Here is an 18,162-nt window from a genome sequence, read left to right as displayed (position 1 = left end):
GGATTATTGCCCTCATCCCTCTACTTTTATAAATTCTGCCTTACAATACTGCTAACAGTAATATTAATAATAACCAGTGGGGTTTCAGTTTTAGCTGTCACATGTGTACATACTAGCCAAACACATTATATGCATTCCAATTCAAATATTGCACTTTTATGTGCAATATTTATTTTATATATATATTTTTAATAAATCTATAGTTTTATTAAGACAAAAACTGACAGTGTTGGTATGAAGTTTAACATTTAAAAACAAAAGTTTTCACAGAAACCTAACACATGCCTAAAAAGATTTTACAACGGAGTTCTAGATGCAGGTCTAAATGATGTCAAGAACTGATGGATCTCATGATTCAAGACAGCATTTTGGGTTTTAGTTAATTCTTAGGATTAAAAAAATGTGTTTTGTTTTAAAGTGAACCACTGCCCCAGTATGAAAATTTAATCTCCTGAGACCAGGGCTTCAGAAATCATTCAACTCTTGAAGTGACTCAGTGAACTTGTGCTGTCAGTGACTGAACCCTGCCACCAATGGTTTCAAAGTTCAAAAAACAGAGGCTCCAAGAGTTTTCCACCCTAAGAGCACCGGCCCTTGTCTTTGCCTCCTCTCCCACCTCCTGTACCACCCTCTGCCCTTCCCCAAATACTTCAGAGCCAGTGGCTTGGATGGAGAAGCTGATATTTATAACTTCAAGATTGGAAAAGAAAGGGTCTTCTTGTCGATTTCAAGAATTAGCACCTCTAAGACAGAATGATCTGCCTGTGTATACACTCCAATAAGACTTTTCCTCAACCAGTTTCCATCCCCCAAATGGTAGCTTTGGTAACTTCTTAATTGGGAAGTTAAGAAGTTACCAAAGCTTAATGCTTTTTGGGAACAGCATTAAGCTCAGGCAGGCAACACCTTGGCTTCTAAGTTTCAGGCTTTCACAGCTTTTAAACAGTCTCTCACAGTCCTCATTTAGGTTGCCAATGACATTTTTTGAAAGGATGAAATATTCTGGACACAGAACCAAATCACCATTAGTTGTTCTTTCCTTTCTTTCACCATTTCCCCCCAACAGGCCCCACATTTTAACAAAAATGATCCTAACCCATCTCCCTTCTTCCCCACCCCATCCCTCCCACCCCAAATAACACACCAGAAATAGCCAAAAACTACATACATGCTACGCTGTAAAAATGCAGAGTTAACACTATTGGGAAGAAGGCTGTGGGTTGTGGAGATGCTCTTTGAAGATCTGCAGTATCTTTTGCTCTCCCACATCCCATTCTGCAAGTTTTGTCCTTCATAGAAGGCCCTTTGCTTTTCTCAGCAAAGTTCAGAATGGGTTGCCTTGAAACACTGACCCTCCTTCCCCTGCACTGGGATGGGTGTGCAAACTATACAGCATGGAGCGGCTTTAAAGCACTTGGGCTGCTGTAGGGCACAGAAACTATACTGGCTCTTCAAAGGACATCTTCTCAAGCTCCCTCTACGGTGTCAAGACAAGTAGAACTCCTTCTTTCCCCACCTGAAACCCACAGTCAGATGTGACAGGGGCTGGTACTCAGGAGAGTTAATTCTTGTCATCTTTTTTGTCATCATCCTCCGAGGGGTAGGAATGCCACGTCAGCCTTTCCTCATAGAAGGATATGACAACCTGTGGGCACTTGACATTGGCTTCCTTGGCAGGGACCAGGTCAGCCTCATCAGAGTTTTTCCATTTCATCAGGAACATGAGTTCTCCACTGGAGTCTGTAGCTCCAATAATCCGCTCCGGTTCCAAACCCCGGGCAAAGCCTCGTGGCTTTTCTGACTCTTCTTTCTTCTTCTTTGGTTTGCTCTCCTCCCCCTTATCTTCTGAATCAGAATCAGCTTTGTGCTTGCCTCCCTCTGATTTATCTGTCTTGTGTGCTGTTTTCTGTGACTGCAGGAACTCAGCAATGAGGTCGGGGCAATCCAGGTTTTCTTCTGGCTCCCATGTGTTGTCCTCATCTGAGAACCCCTTCCACTTTAGGAGGTACTCCACTTTGCCCTTTACCACTCGACGGTCAAGAACTTTTTCCACCACATATTGTTCTTCTTCTTCTTCTAGCACCTCCTCCACTTTCTTCTTGTTTTGTTTTTTCCCCATAGTGCCCGCCAGCTTTCTGGTATAAAGGGTGACGCTGCTCAGAGCAGCGCCCACGAGCCCGAGAGAAATCGGTGCCGCGCTACTAGCGCGTCTTGTCGGGCCGGCCAGGGGAGTGGCGACCAGAAAAGCAACAAGACGGTTGACCGCGGTTGAGCCCCTCACTGAAGCGGCGTACCGCAGGCCCCGGCCAACGGCCCTTACCTCAGCCGAACAAAAGAGCTTATTATATTTTTATTGATAATTACCTTAATATTTTACAAAAGATAAGCTTTTCCATCTGTCACTATCTCATATATGTCCTAGAAAATATTTTCATCTCTAGAAACAACATTGCTTTCCCCATGGAATTCACACTTTTCAATTTTTTATGTGCAAATTACTATTCTTTAAAAAAATTTAATAATTTACCAAATTAATTAAACCCGTATCACACTAGGGTATAGATTAATATCCAGCTTTATCTTTCTAACTATTTACAAATTTATAAATGCAGAAAGTTATCTATGTTACACATATTCATATACTGTAAATATGGCAAAATACAGTTGCTTAATTTGTTAAATATTTTCTCCATGTTAAGGAAATAGTATGTTAGGTATGTATCATTTGTTTACCATTACTTATTTCAAATGTAAAAACATGATTTGACTGAAACAATTTCCATCTGTGATGATTTTCAGGATCATATTAGTTTCATAATTGGTAATTATTATAAAAATTTGTCTTGATTTGGATATAGAATTTGCTAAAGTTTATCTTTGTACTACCTATCCAAAATATGTTGCTAAGCAAATTCAGGACAAAACCAATGTTACAGGGCTTCCCTGGTGGTGCAGTGGTTGAGAGTCCGCCTGCCGATGCAGGGGATGCGGGTTCGTGCCCCGGTCTGGTCTGGGAAGATCCCACATGCCGCGGAGCGGCTGGGAGCCATGGCCGCTGAGCCTGCACGTCCGGAGCCTGTGCTCTGCAACGGGAGAGGCCACAGCAGTGAGAGGCCCGCGTACCGCAAAAAAAACACAAAAAAACAAGCAAAAAAACCCCCAATGTTACAGAGATTTCTTTTTAATGTACTAAAAGTAAGAATCTCTAAAAATCTCACTATGAAAATTTCCTGCTTAAATCCTTTAATGATTACAGGTCACCTGCAAGTAATAGTCAAGCTCCTTAACGTGACATACAATGCATGACATTATGTAACTTCCTCCTCCTCTTTCCTAATTTCTTACCATTCCCTTACAGTATATTTAATGACATTTAATGAAATAAATGTGATGTAACTGCTTATACCAATGACATAATTTCTTGCCTTGCTTTCCGATCTTACTCTTTCTTCTGTCTGGAATGACATTACTTCTTTTGTTTTCTGGTCTAACTGACATATATCTAAAAGATTCAGTTCATTTACCAATTGACAGCCCTCGGAAGCCTTCTCTGTCCAGTGCTTTTTAAACTGAGGTAGGTTTCGAGGGTGATTTTGTTCCCACTTATGCAAAATATATTTCTCTCTTAGTCTCCTCATTATTCTGGACACATATATATCTGTTTTACTAATCAGACTGCAAGACCTTTAACTTTAGAGACTGAACTTAATTATTTTCATATGCCATGTACTTAGCATAATGTCTAGTATGTATGCTCAGTGAGTGCCTGGTGCAATGAACTGAATCATTCTGTGCCTGCTTACATATGGTTGAGGTATAAAGTACGAATTACTTTTTTCTTTTCTTTAAAACAAGCCACATAAAATTTCAACTAAACAGAAATTTCATATGCTTTTAATAAAGGTCACAGTGTACTCAAATATAATCAAAAGCATGTATATTCTTTTAAAATATTCTGTAAAGGAGCTATTTTTTACTTTTCAAATGAGCAGTTCCTCCATTTAATTGGAGTGAATACAGTTGTTTTTATTTTTAACGGTAATATTAATTCTAAACTAGACATATGTATAAAATGTTTACTTTAAGCAGCAAATAGAAATTACTAGTGTAAGTAAATTCTCTTTCCCTGTATGTATTCCCTACTTCATGGAATATTATAAAAATTATAAGAATTGTGGTTTAAAAAAATACTGAGATACTCTAAAAGTGTTAGTAATATAAACTGAAATTGTCACTGAAGAAAATTGCATCTTTCTATTGAAAATTTCCTTTGAAGCCCTGCTAATGTGGCTAAAGATTATTCAGTAGCACATAAGATAGGGCAAATTGGTGTTTCTTCCCTGATAGAACTGCCTTGAATTCTTGCTGTTTCCCATCCTATAGTAGCCTATTATCTATAGATTTTGGAGAGGCTTATCTGAACCTGTTTCCTTTGATGATTATTAAAATGGCTTCAAATTAATACACTCTACATCTGCTGCATTGCAAATTCACTTTTAAAACCCAGCTAGCGGGACTTCCCTGGTGACGCAGTGGATAAGAATCTGCCTGCCAATGCAGGGGACACAGGTTGGAGCCCTGGTCCGGGAAGATCCCACATGCCGCAGAGCAACTAAGCCCATGTGCCACAACTACTAAGCCTGCGGTCTAGAAAGTTGCAAAATAAATCAGATGCAGGATTTGTTTGCTCTATACAAACATTAAAATGTGTATGTAAGACATGACTATATTATGCCATCTGTTATCTTTAGTATCTATTTTATGGCTTCTCTTAATATTTTGATAAATAAAGCATTTTCCCTGTTACATCTTGTGAAACGTAATTACCTTTTACTATTAGCCTGCTCCTAATCTAGAGAGCATTTTACAAGATAAAGCACTTTATGTATTCAGTGATGGATAGTGTTGCCATCTTACACATGAGAAAACCAAAGCTTAGTAGTGACAAACAGGTCACTGAAACTGTATCTGTTCTCAAAGACTAGATTATTTAAATATAATTGGATAACAGGTGAAGTTCAATTAATTAGCTAATAACTAATAACTTTAGCTACTAGTGAGTGATCAGTTTGAAAGAGCTAAACGTCTAATGACTTGATGTAAATCATTTTTTATTTAAAATGAAGATATGTATTTATTTAAACAATGTAAATGATATGAAAAAAATAGTCAGCTATGTTTCAAGAGAATGGGGTAAACAACTTAGGTATTCCCTAGGCTGTTCTTTGGTATAATATATACCTATCTATTTTATATTAAAATAATGTAGAAGCTGGTGATGTTCTTGGTTTCTGGACAAATTATAACATATTGAATATTAGTAATATGAAAATTTTAGAGATTTTTACTTGTTCATATACATATATGTATGTTTAAACCACTCTATAAAGTGGCATTTATCACAAGGCAACATGTGGCAAACACTAGAATCATTTGTTTTTTGAGAAGTATAGACCATATATATAACTACTTACAAATTAGAAATTTTCCAAAATTAAATCCCAAGGAATCCTTATGTAGACCTTACCAAAAGGTATATCCTCCCAGAATATTTAAAGTTTTCAATAGAAAATGTCAATTGTACAAATATTGAGAAAGCTTAATGCTCATATAATAACCTATAAAATATTTAATTCAGATGTAACCCTGACAGTCGTTGTGATTAGTTGTTAAATATTTACCAGCACATCATTAGAGATAACCAACCGGAAAACTAAAAACGAAATAGTTGAAAGTCTTTACATCTGAGGAGTGGGAATGTGGAGGCTGAAGGTGTTGTTGCTTTTTATAGCAAACCACTTTGCAATATTGCATTATTTTTTAACTATGTGCAGATACTAGTTTGAATCAAAATCTTTCCTTAAAAGAATTTATAGAACAAGTGATTCAAAAAGTTAAGGCTGTTTGTACCTTGTAATACTCACTTACTGTGTGATTTTTTAAAACCTGACCATTTTAAAGTTTTTGCATCTTCTCTTGCTTTTAAGTTGCTGTTTCTCTAAAATATCTGATCATACTAGTTCTTCTTTAAGGGTGCTGTGCTACATTATGCCCTGTCCTCTGGTGTGTCTGTGGGGTTTCCTGACTGGTAGAGAGGTGAGAGAGCTACTGTTAAGCTGGGGTCACCTAATGTCCTGAAGGTGGAATAATTTGTTTTAAGAGCAGTGGCACTTATACCTAGGGCTCTCAGAGGGATTTATTTTTGGAGGAAAACCTGGCAGCAACATGGGGAAAGGGGTGGAAATGTTAACTGTGAATGTACAGATTTTCATTCAGTACTCCAGGTTTTAGTTCCATCACTAACTTATACCTTCTTTTGTCCTCAGCTTTTCCAAGGCCCAAGAGTCCCCTAAGGGTTCTCAGAGCAGATTATGGGTCTATATAATTTACCCTTCTTTATGTGTTAGTAATACTTTTAATAGAATCCCAGTAGGGAAAGGTGATAAACAGCAGTTTAAAATCTTGAACTAGAAATCTATAAGCCTTTTTTTTAAAAAAAGTACTCTTTAATTCAGTTTGTTTTGAAGATAAAAGGAGGTACCCGTAAAGGAAAAAATTTACATAATTTAATTTCAACAATAAACAAGTTTAAAAGAGTCCAGAAAATTCAGTACATATTGCAGATTGCCAAATATTAAAAAGCATACCTCTTAGATTGCTTATTTTCAGAATTGTTTTCCATTGAAACAATTGTCAGCTATAGCCTCTTAGTTCTACTAGTAATGGTTTCTATGTATATAGTTTCTCACTTGAGATTTCATCCTGAAACTTAATATGACATGGTATAAAGTGCACTAGACCAGTAGCCATAAGACTGGCTACTAGTCCTGGACTTACCCAGCAGTGGTGAGATTATGGGCACAATATGTCAGCTTTCAGAACCTCAAGTTCTTCCATCATGAAACAAGAATTTGGACTGGCTGAAATTTATATTCCCTTCAGGCTCTGGTATTCTGTGGTTTAAATAGAAATATTTTTTTTCTTCTAAGTACATTTTTGCAAAACTTTTAAATGCAATTATTTTTTTGTCAGTAACTAGAATAAACTATTTTATCTGAATCTAATCACTCGTCTCTTCCTACACTTCTTTTATCTTGGTCCAAGCCACTGGCTATGGCTTCCTGCCTCCACAGCATTTTGAGAGAGCTTCTTTTTTTTTCTTTTTTTTTTTTTTTGATGTGGACCATTTTTAAAGTCTTTATTGAATTTTTTACAATATTGCTTCTGTTTTTTGGTTTTTTGGCTGCTAGGCATGTGAGGTCTTAGCTCCCTGACCAGGGATCGAACCACACCCCCTGCATAGGAAGGCGAAGACTTAACCATTGCACTGGGGACTGCCAGGGAAGTCCCCAGGAGAGAGCTTCTTGAACTGCAGATCAAATTATAAATCTTCTTCTACTTATGATGGGGTTGTGTCTTGATAAACCCATACTAAACTTAAAATATTGTAAGTTGAAATGCATTTGGTACAGGTAAACTACCTTACCTCGTAGCTTAGCCTAGCCTACCTTAAAAGTGCTCAAAACACAATAGCATATAATTGGGCAAAATCGTCTAACACAAAGCTTATTTTATAATAAAGTATTGAATATCTCATGTAATTTATTGAATACTGTACTGGAGGGGAAAAAACAGAATTGTTGTATGGATACAGAGCGGTTTTAAGTATATCGGTTGGGTTGTCTACCCTCCTGATTGTGTGGCTGCCTGGGAGCTGTGGCTAGCTGCCGCTGCCCATATCACAAGAGTGTATCATACCACATTGCATATCGCTGGCCCAGGAAAAGATCACGATTCAAAGTATGCATTCTACTGAATGCCTGTTGCTTTCGCTCCATGGCAAAGTCAACAAATCCTAAGTCAAACCCTTGCAAGTTGGAATCATCTGTACGTCATTCCTCTACTGAGAAATCATCAGTGATACATAGAATAAAGTCCAAGTTCTTACCAAGGCCTGTAAGTCCATGGTCTAGGCACTGCCTAATTTTCCACCTTTATCTTAGCCAATTTGCACTTAGTTTGCTGAAACCATAGTGGTCACTTTTTCTTTCCTGAAACATGCCAAATTCTTTCCAGACTCTCCTGTTCTTCTTTCTGCCGAGACTGCTCTCTCTTTCCATTTTTCCCAGGTCTAGCTCCTGCGGGACTCAAGGACTCAGCTTGAAAGCCTTTTTCTCATAAAATACTTCTTCTTTTCATTCCCTCTCCACTCCATTGTTTTCTTGACCATCATATTCTTCTCAGTTCCTAATGATTTATTTGTTTGGTCAGGGCAGAAAACAAGTGTCTCATGTTGAGCACTATATCCTTTATGCCTAGTGTCATGTCTGGAACACAACAAGTGCTTGATAAACATTTGATGAAGGAGGAATAAACACTAAAATGAATAATGTTATATAAAATGCATTATTGACATAAATTTTATTTTAGAAAAGTGAGAAGTGGTTAAACAGGGCAAAATCAGCCATGATGCAAAGAAATAAATAAAAACCAGTTACAAAGTGATGTTTCTTACTTAACTTGTCTATTTCTATAGTCAAACTACATTAAATCAAGCCTGTTTGTATTCAGATTTTCCAGACTGACCTTAGTTGAAATTGGAAGCATTTTTAAAATAATTTATGCATCAAGAAAAGAGTACAGGGCTTCCCTGGTGGCGCAGTGGTTGAGAGTCCGCCTGCCGATGCAGGGGACATGGGTTCATGCCACGGTCCGGGAGGATCCCACATGCCGCGGAGCCACGGCCGCTGAGCCTGCGCGTCCAGAGCCTGTGCTCCGCAACGGGAGAGACCACAACAGTGAGAGGCCGGCGTATCGCAAAAAAAAAAAAAAAAAGAGTACAATGCTCTAGTGATGCAAGGCCCCTGAGGGTAGAGTATTAAGTAGAATATTCACGAAGCTTAAGTGCAAGAGACATCAGATTTTCTGTGGTATTTTAACACTGTATTTCTGTACAAGGGAGTTGTAAAATGAAGAATATGAAAGAAGATAAATATTTAGGATAATACAGAGGACCTATAAAGTGGGTTCTTGCGTCTCTAGTTTTGCAACTATTGACCTTACAAGTGTGTGTGTGCATATTCCCCTATGGGTCACATCAGAAGTTTCCTTATAATTATTATGAAAATCAGTGTTAAAGTTAGTAGAGATTTGGCTTACTCCTGTGTGGGTTAGCCTCTGATTTTCATTGGTGTGTGGCCATTGGACATTGAGATGCATTTTCTTTATTTTGTATGAAAAAGAAAAGATGGGGCATAACATCTTAATAATTGTTTAAGTTTTTATAAGGTATTTGGAGTTCCTGTGGATGAAAGATAGCCTTTCTTTCCTCAGCTTATCATCCATGTTCAATCATGTGCTTTATATGACACTCATTTTCTAAGGTGTTCAAAGAAGATATGCAATGAAAAGAGTCTTGGAAAATATTTAGGGTGCAGTCATCTTTCAGAGTCCTTCGTCTTGAAAGCAGTCACTAAAACGGGTGACTGCTAAAAGTTTAATGGGTAATAATATAATAAACTTTGCTATGTATACTTCACTACTGATGTATCTTTATCATCTCATGTCATTGATTGCTTTATTCTAATTCTTCATCTAAAAGATAAATAAGTGTTGTTAGGTTTTTGAAATACAAATTATTAAACACACCAGGCTCTACCTTGTTGCAAAGACTCTGCACAGGATCCTGTTCCCCCTTCCAACTTGTGACTATCTTATTCTCAGGTTTTAGGTCACCATACAACATACAAAATATTGGAGTTACAGAATGAGTAAGCTGAGAAACTATTTCGACCTACAGTATCTTCATTTTGTGATATTCTTGAATATTTAACCTGTAACATATAATAATGGTCCAGCAACATCTTAGATTGATAACATCTAGTCTGGTTTACATTCTGTTTTAAATACTTGCACCAAGATTTTTTTCTTTCAGAGCAGTAGCTGTGACATTATCTGAAATTTAAAATGAGAACCTATCTACAGGGATAATTATAGGTAAAATAGACAGTGCTCCCTGTTGCAGTGGAGAAGCCTTACACTTGTTTGCAGTATATTTCAGATGTGGGAGATTACAAGAAGGTCATATCCTCCTCACAGCTGTTATATGAATGATGACCAACATTCAGAGGAATCATGTTAATTGCCAGCACTGTCACAAATGGCGTATTTATAAACCGTATCTTTATGGCCAAAGATTCCATAAAATTAAGACTTCAGGAGGGTAAACATGACTGGAACAGATAAATCATAATTCATGGCCTAAATCTGGGCAATCATATTATGTTAGACAAAAAATTCCCAGTTACCTTGAATTTAAAATTAGTATGATTTCAATCTTGAGACTGTGATTTGCTTATTTACAGCAAAAATATTTTTACAGTTCAATAATGAAAATCAAAGAGAAAATTATATCAGCACCTGAATTCACACCACTATTGAAATTACTATTAAATTTTTAGGAATGTGTCATGGTCAAATGTTTATGTGTAGAAATGAAAGGAAGAAGTACGGAGTGTTTCCAGAAGCTTTGATTTTTTCGGTGCCTCTTCAGCACAGTACTCTAAAGCAGCATCCCTACCTTTCTCTTTCGTAATTTCCTCTTTCATTCCTCTTATCGGATCTCTCTCTACTTTTATTCTTGTTGTTCTCTCCACCCTAATCACAGCCCAAAGGTGATAGATGAGTGTGGGAAGAAAGCAATACAAGACGGGGAAATCGTTGTTTCATTTTTGTCTCATTAAACAGGGCTTTCTCATCAAATCCTGTTCTGTAATTTAATGGTCACAAAAATTGGTTATTTTTAGAGTAAAATACCTCTCCTGGCTCATTTGAAAGTTGTGGTAGCTAATGTTGTGGTGTTAACTGAAACCTGGAAATAATCACACTTTCCAAAGTGAATCTCATCTCAACAGATTTTTAGCCTAATATCAATGTCAGAGAGATTTGAATAGACTGGGATAAGCCTTTGGTAAATGTTAGAATGTTATAAACCTGTCAAGCCTCTTTACTATTCTGTTTAAGAATTCAGAAATAGGCGTCACTAAGTTTTGATGAGCAACCTCTCTGCAGTGAGCTTACTGAGCTGATCCCATGGGTCTGCTTGCCTTCCTACTTTCCTATCCTGGTGCTTATCAGGGGTTCAGTCACTGGTTATTGGTAACCAGCGGCCGTCTTTTCCTCCCATCACCACTGCACTGTCTGAGCTGTGTGTGGAGTGGAACTGACCTTGAAGGCCTTCACTAGCTTCCACACAGTAGCTTTCTGCCACCTTTCACACCACCTGCATCCATCTTGGTTTATGGCCTCAGAGTAGAATCCGACTTTCACACTGCACTGTGAAGCTAGATTTATTTATATTGTCTCAGTGTAGGTCTCAAGTTTTCTTAAAATTAATCATTTTTATAGTACTTAAATATTTGAAGCATTTAGACATTTTTATTCATTTTTCTTGGTAACCTATAATAAGCCATCAAGTTTAATTTTGAAAGTCCTCTTCCCTTTATATTTATTTTATAAGTACATTGAAACATAATTTTATCACACTTAAAATTTTTTTCATGTTACTATTTGTGTGGATGAAATATAGTTCTTGCCAAACATACTATAGTATCAGATACTTTAAGCTTTGTTAGATGTACAGAAAAAGCAAAGAGGTTTTACACCCTATACGTGGTGGTTAGAAAAATTATTCCTTTTATAGTCAGTTTTCATCATAGTGCTTAGCGTTCACCTTGAGCACTATACTAAGGTAATAATGATAATAGTGATTATAACAAGTATTTCTATTGATCTCATTGTATGCCAGGTACACATACAAGCACTTTCATCATATTTACTAATTTATTACTAATTTATAACTGTGTAAGGTAGGTACTACTTATTATTCTCATTTTACATATGAGGAAACTGAAGTACAATAGATTTTGTGACTGCCCAAGGTCACCAAGTTAGTAAAAGGAGCTGGATTCTGTCCCAGGCAGTCTAGCTCCAGAGCCTGCCACTTAAACATCACCCTCTCCTGATTCTCTGTTTAAAAATAAAGCTGACCTCTGCTTTAGACAGTATTAAAAATTTATGATCCGAAGGCATTTTCTAGTTTCTGTGTTTCTAAAATGTGGGTCAGCCACAGTCTTGGGGAGCAAAGTTCTTGGAGATTTAACATGCCATGATAATCTGAGTCTTTTTATAGTTGTGAAATGTTTAAATCCATAGACCAGAAAATTGCATGCTTAGTTTGATTAAAATTTCTGTGAAAGCAGGAAGACTTGCTAAGATAGCATCTTCAAGGATTAGTATTTTGGTTTGTAGTTATGCATGAAATTTTCAGTTCATATATCTACTATATTGCTTGTTTTATTCAAGTAAAACTACTCTAAAGTTATTTGCTATAATACAGTGTTAAAATATGCTGACAAGAAAATAACTATCAGTTTTACAGACATGTAATTAAGAATACTATCTGGTAAATCTATACCCTAAATGTTAACTAAAATAGATAACGACATGTGTCTGAACCAGGGCTGAAAGTGAAACATATCTATTTGTAAAGATGAGCTACTTAAATTTGGATTCAAATTCGTAAGTCATGATTACATATTAGAAGAGCAAGAAGTGCAAATAAAATGAATAATTTACAGTTAGTGTCAACTTGGTTAATGAAAATGTCTGAAGCAAAGTGTTTAAATCTTAACTAATGTTGCTGGTCTCATGGCGTTCACCTATGCTTTGGAAAATGGATAAACATCATCTCCTAGAAAAGTCTTCCCAGATTATTCTGTTGAAGATGAGGCCTCTGACCGTGCTGGCCGTACCTCTGGAGTTTCTGGGACATTGTCTCTCATGGATTGCTCCCACCTAGGCACTGGGGCAGCCCTTATTGTACTGAGCCTCTGCTCACCATCAGCTGCGTATTTACCAGTCTGGATACAGAAGAGCAAGTAAACATCTAGGGGAAAAAAATTCAAGAAAATAGGAAAAGTTGCTTGGTTTTACAAAGCAGTATATTTAATTTTTTATTGTTTGCATGTATTCACAAAAACATTGTAAAGAACCAACTGTACACGGAAAGCTTCACAGAATGAAAAATAATGGGCATTCGTTGTACTCAGGCAGGGGCCTGCCTTCTTGACTGAGTGAATGATTGTTTGTTTGTTTATTATTAGCTTGCACGCTCTGCTCTTGCTGCTGAAACTGTCTCTAAAGGCAAATTCCATTAACACTTTCACTTGAGAGATGCAGTCAGTATGGCAGGAAAGGAAAACTGTCCTAATACAATGAGAATATTAATGCTTCTTCTACGCATAGGTACATTTTCACACATGCACTTCATTATCATGTGAAAATTATAGAAGGATGTTATAACTTATATGTATATGTGCACATATATCATAATTTTCACATGAAAATGAAATATGTCCTATCTCCAACACAGTACCTTTGGAAGGTACATTATAGTTCGCTATTTACCCCATTACCTGTAGCTTTCTATAAAATATAAGCCGATTTTCAACTGAATAATCTTAAGAAGGAATAGAAAACTGCATTTTTTTTCTTTTTCCATCAGTGCTAATGTTTGGAGGAAATAAATGACTACTCCTTTTGCTATATTTCTTAATATTTGATATATTTCTTTTTTCCTTTCCATTCATGAAAATTATGTGGATAATATTCTCAAATAAAGAGAGCATGCTGGAAAAAATATATCCTAGAACGTACCTCCTTCTATCCCCACAGAATGCAGCACAGTTTTGCACATACTAGAAAAACAGAATGTTGGAGACTGAAGAGTCATAAAAGATCCTCTAATCGTACTCCTTCATATTACACAGAAGAAAATTGAGACTCATATGTACCATATGTCTTTGCCAAGGCTTACTGAATGTGAAATCACAGATTAGAAAGAGCACCCAACTCTCCATGTTCCAAACAGAGTTATTTCAAATACAGTACTTTGCTTTAAAACATGACAAAAAATAACTTAAAAAGTCTAATGCAACAACAATAAAAATGTCTCCTCTATGGCTTAAACACAGATAAGTAGATTAATGCTATACCTTAAGTATAATGGAATGAATAAGTGTAAGAAAGTAATATGAGTAGGAGAGGAAGTATTTAAATCCTTTACACTTCTTTTTTTTCTTTTTTTAAAAGGCAAGTGAAAGGGTGATCTTCATAATCTGATGTGTGTGGACTTGAGGAAGACCAGGTATTAACGGAATATTACACATACATAGAGCTCAGTACATTTTACATCTTGTTCAGAGCGAAATAGACCTATTTCCTTTATAGGAAAATCCAGGGGATTTTGGAAATAACCTAAAGACTGGCAAATATAGAATACTGAGACATCAGCAGAAATTTAAGATTTCCAGGAGAAGTCTGTCATTGTCCTGTAAAAACACCCAATAGCCTGCAAGATAAAGGACAAACTTCTTAGCACTGTCTCTGCAGCCTCCTTAATTGTTCCCACCAATACTGTCCACCCACTTATCTCCTCGTTCACCTCAAGAGAATCCATGCTTTAGCAGTTCTGAAAAACTGTCAGTTCCTAGAAGCTACCATTACACATGATGTTTCTTCCAATGGTATTTCTCAGCAATGTCCTTCCAAGACATTGTCATGTATTATTAGGGAAGATATAGGAAAGAATATTAAGAACTGGTAACATCAAAGAGTGCAAAGGCAGTAAAGTGCAGTCAGGAGATGAGAAGCAGATTTGGAATGAATCTTCATGAATCATTTTACAGAGTAATCAGCAGAGAGTTTGAGTGGTAGATAATATAAGGCAGGGATGGATTAGAAAATGGCCTGGGAATAAATATTGTTTGAGTATCTACTAGGTAACTTGTATCAATACATACTAGTTACATTCACATACCCTATATTTTAATTTTTTTATCTGCCAATAGTTTCAAAAATGCAACTCAATTACTTATAGTACAAGTTTTAAAACGTTGTTGTTTTCATCAATACAATTCACTTGATGTTAGAATAATTTATTTATTTTTTATACTGCAGGTTATTAGTTATTTTATACGTATTAGTGTATATATGTCAGTCCCAATCTCCCAATTCATCCCACCACCATCACCCCCCCTGCTTTAATTTTCATAATATCTATATTTTTGAAGACCAGGAAGCTAAGTGTAAATTCTTATACCTAGTAACCAGGAGAACCAGAAATCCAAGCCCAGTCCTTATTGAAATAGTTGTAACCATAATAACTTATTAATATTTATCACCTTTTTAAAATGTAAAAATGCAGTTATGTTTATACATAGAAGCTCTTCACTCCTCACTGATGCAGGTATTTAGTTGGGACAGAGTTTTAAAAGAAATCCAGCTCTCTACCCAGTAGGGCCTCCCAGAGTGACAGCACACAGACTCTTGTTCCAAAATCCCAGCAACTGAACCACAGCTTTGCGGGTTCTATAATTGAAACTTGTCATTAAACAAAGTGGATCAACCTTTTGAGACTGATTGAGGCTATTGACATTCATGAAAGGCTGATACATACAATTCTGAATTGTTCATTTACAATTAGAAATACAACTATCAGTCCAACTGGAAATTTGATGTCCATTATTAAGTGCATTTTATCCTTGTAGGCAAGTCTACAAAGTATAGTCAGAAATATGTTTCATGACAGTGGAGTCAAGTTAATGATAATAGGGAGAGCAACTGTAATGCTCTGGGCATCGTGCTAAGCTCTTTCTTTAGATTATTTCATTTAATCTCACAACGATATTATGGGAATAACATTTTTGTAGATGAGGAATGAGAAATTAAGAGAGTTTAAGTGACTTCCCCAAGTTTACATAGCTGGTAAGGATCAGAACCAGAATGTAAACCTAAATCTATCTAACTTTAGAGCAAAGGTCTTAATCACAACCTGGCGCTGCCTCCCAAATACGATATAAGTCACTTGAGGGCAGGATTTTTAAAAACGTTAACAGCTCCCAGTGGAGGAATGTCTGCCTTGTGTCCCACAATTTAAATTCATCCTCTATGTCATGCCCTAATTATCACATCAATCCTGTGATATACTCTGGTTTTTTTTAAGATATCTTTATTGGAGTATAATTACTTTACAATGGTGTGTTAGTTTCTGCTGTATAACAAAGTGAATCAGCTATACGTACACATATATCCCCATATCCCCTCCTTCTTGCATCTCCCTTCCACCCTCCCTGTCCCACCACTCTAGGTGGTCACAAAGCACCGAGTTGATCTCCCTGTGCTATGTAACAGCTTCCCACTAGCTATCTGTTTTACATTTGGTAGTGTATATATGTCAATGCTACTCTCTCACTTCGTCCCAGCTTACCCTTCCCCCTCTCCGTGTCCTCAAGTCCATTCTCTATGTCTGCATCTCTATTCCTGTCCTACCCCTAGGTTCATCAGAACCTTTTTTTTTTCTTTAGATTCCATATATATGTGTTAGCATATGGAATTTGTTTTTCTCTCTGAGTTACTTCACTCTGTATGACAGATTCTAGGTCCATCCACCTCACTACAAATAACTCAATTTTGTTTCTTTTTATGGCTGAGTAATACTGCACTGTATATATGTACCACATCTTCTTTAAACATTCATCTGTTCATGGACACTTAGGTGGCTTCCATGTCCTGGCTATTGTAAACAGAGCTGCAGTGAACATTGTGGTACATATTGCTTCAGCTCTGTTCTTCTTTCTCAAGATTGCTTTGGCTATTTGGGGTCTTTTGCGTTTCCATACAAATTGTGAAATTCTTTGTTCTACTTCTGTGAAAAATGCCAGTGGTAGTTTGATAGGGATTGCATTGATTCTGTAGATTGCTTTGGGTAGTATGGTCATTTTCACAATGTTGATTCTTCCAATCCAAGAACATGGTATATCTCTTCATCCGTTTGTATCACTTTAATTTCTTTCATCAGTGTAATATAGTTTTCTGCATACAGGTCTTTTGTCTCCTTAGGTAGATTTATTCCTAGATACTTTATTCTTTTTGTTGCAGTGGTAAATGGGCGCGTTTCCTTAATATCTCTTTCAGATGTTTCATCATTAGTGTATAGGAATGCAAGCGATTTCTGTGCGTTAATATTGTATCCTGCTACTTTATCAAATTCATTGATTAGCTCTAGTAGTTTTCTGGTAGCATCTTTAGGATTCGCTATGTATAGTATCATGTCATCTGCAAACAGTGACAGTTTTACTTCTTCTTTTCTGATTTGGATTCCTTTTATTTCTTTTTCTTCTCTGATTGCTGTGGCTAAAACTTCCAAAACTATGTTGAATAAGAGTGGTGAGAGTGCGCAACCTTGTCTTGTTCCTGATCTTAGTGGAAATGCTTTCAGTTTTTAACCATTGAGGACGATGTTGGCTGTGGGTTTGTCATATATGGCCTTTATTATGTTGAGGTAAGTTCCCTCTGTGCCTACTTTCTGGAGGGTTTTTATCATAAATGGGTGCTGAGTTTTGTCAAAAGCTTTTTCTGCATCTACTGAGATGATCATATGGTTTTTCTCCTTCAGTTTGTTAATATGGTTTATCACATTGATTGATTTACGTATATTGAAGAATCCTTGCATTCCTGGGATAAACCCCACTAGGTCATGGTGTATGATCCTTTTAATGTGCTGTTGGATTCTGTTTGCTAGTATTTTGTTGAGTATTTTTGCATCTATGTTCATCAGTGATATTGGCCTGTAGTTTTCTTTTTTTGTGACATCTTTGTCTGGTTTTGGTATCAGGGTGATGGTGACCTCAGAGAATGAGATTGGGAGTATTCTTCCCTCTGCTATATTTTGGTAGAATTTGAGAAGGATAGGTGTTAGCTCTTCTCTAAATGTTTGATAGAATTCACCTGTGAAGGCATCTAGTCCTGGGCTTTTGTTTGTTGGAAGATTTTTAATCACAGTTTCAATTTCAGTACTTATGATTGGTCTGTTTATATTTTCTATTTCCTCCTGGTTCAGTCTTGGGAGGTTGTGCTTTTCTAAGAATTTGTCCATTTCTTCTAGGTTGTCCATTTTATTGGCATACAGTTGCTTGTAGTAATCTCTCATGACCCTTTGTATTTCTACAGTGTCAGTTGTTACTTCTCCTTTTTCATTTCTAATTCTGTTGATTTGAGTCTTCTCCCTTTTTTCTTGCTGTGTCTGGCTAATCATTTATCAAT

At 36.6% G+C, this 18,162-nt stretch overlaps 1 pseudogene; it reads right to left on the bottom strand.

Annotated features, from left to right (window-relative positions):
* Positions 1-910: 910 nt before the first annotated feature.
* LOC111179074 (chromobox protein homolog 1 pseudogene) lies at positions 911-2,295 on the bottom strand (annotated as a pseudogene).
* Positions 2,296-18,162: the final 15,867 nt, after the last annotated feature.

Source organism: Delphinapterus leucas, chromosome 5 (genome assembly GCF_059928025.1).
Source record: "Delphinapterus leucas isolate spDelLeu-1000000601 "Yukka" chromosome 5, BTC_Dleu_Yukka2, whole genome shotgun sequence".
Taxonomy (NCBI): domain Eukaryota; kingdom Metazoa; phylum Chordata; class Mammalia; order Artiodactyla; family Monodontidae; genus Delphinapterus; species Delphinapterus leucas.
Note: the sequence above shows the minus strand (reverse complement) of the source record. Positions and strands in the feature narration are given on the sequence as shown.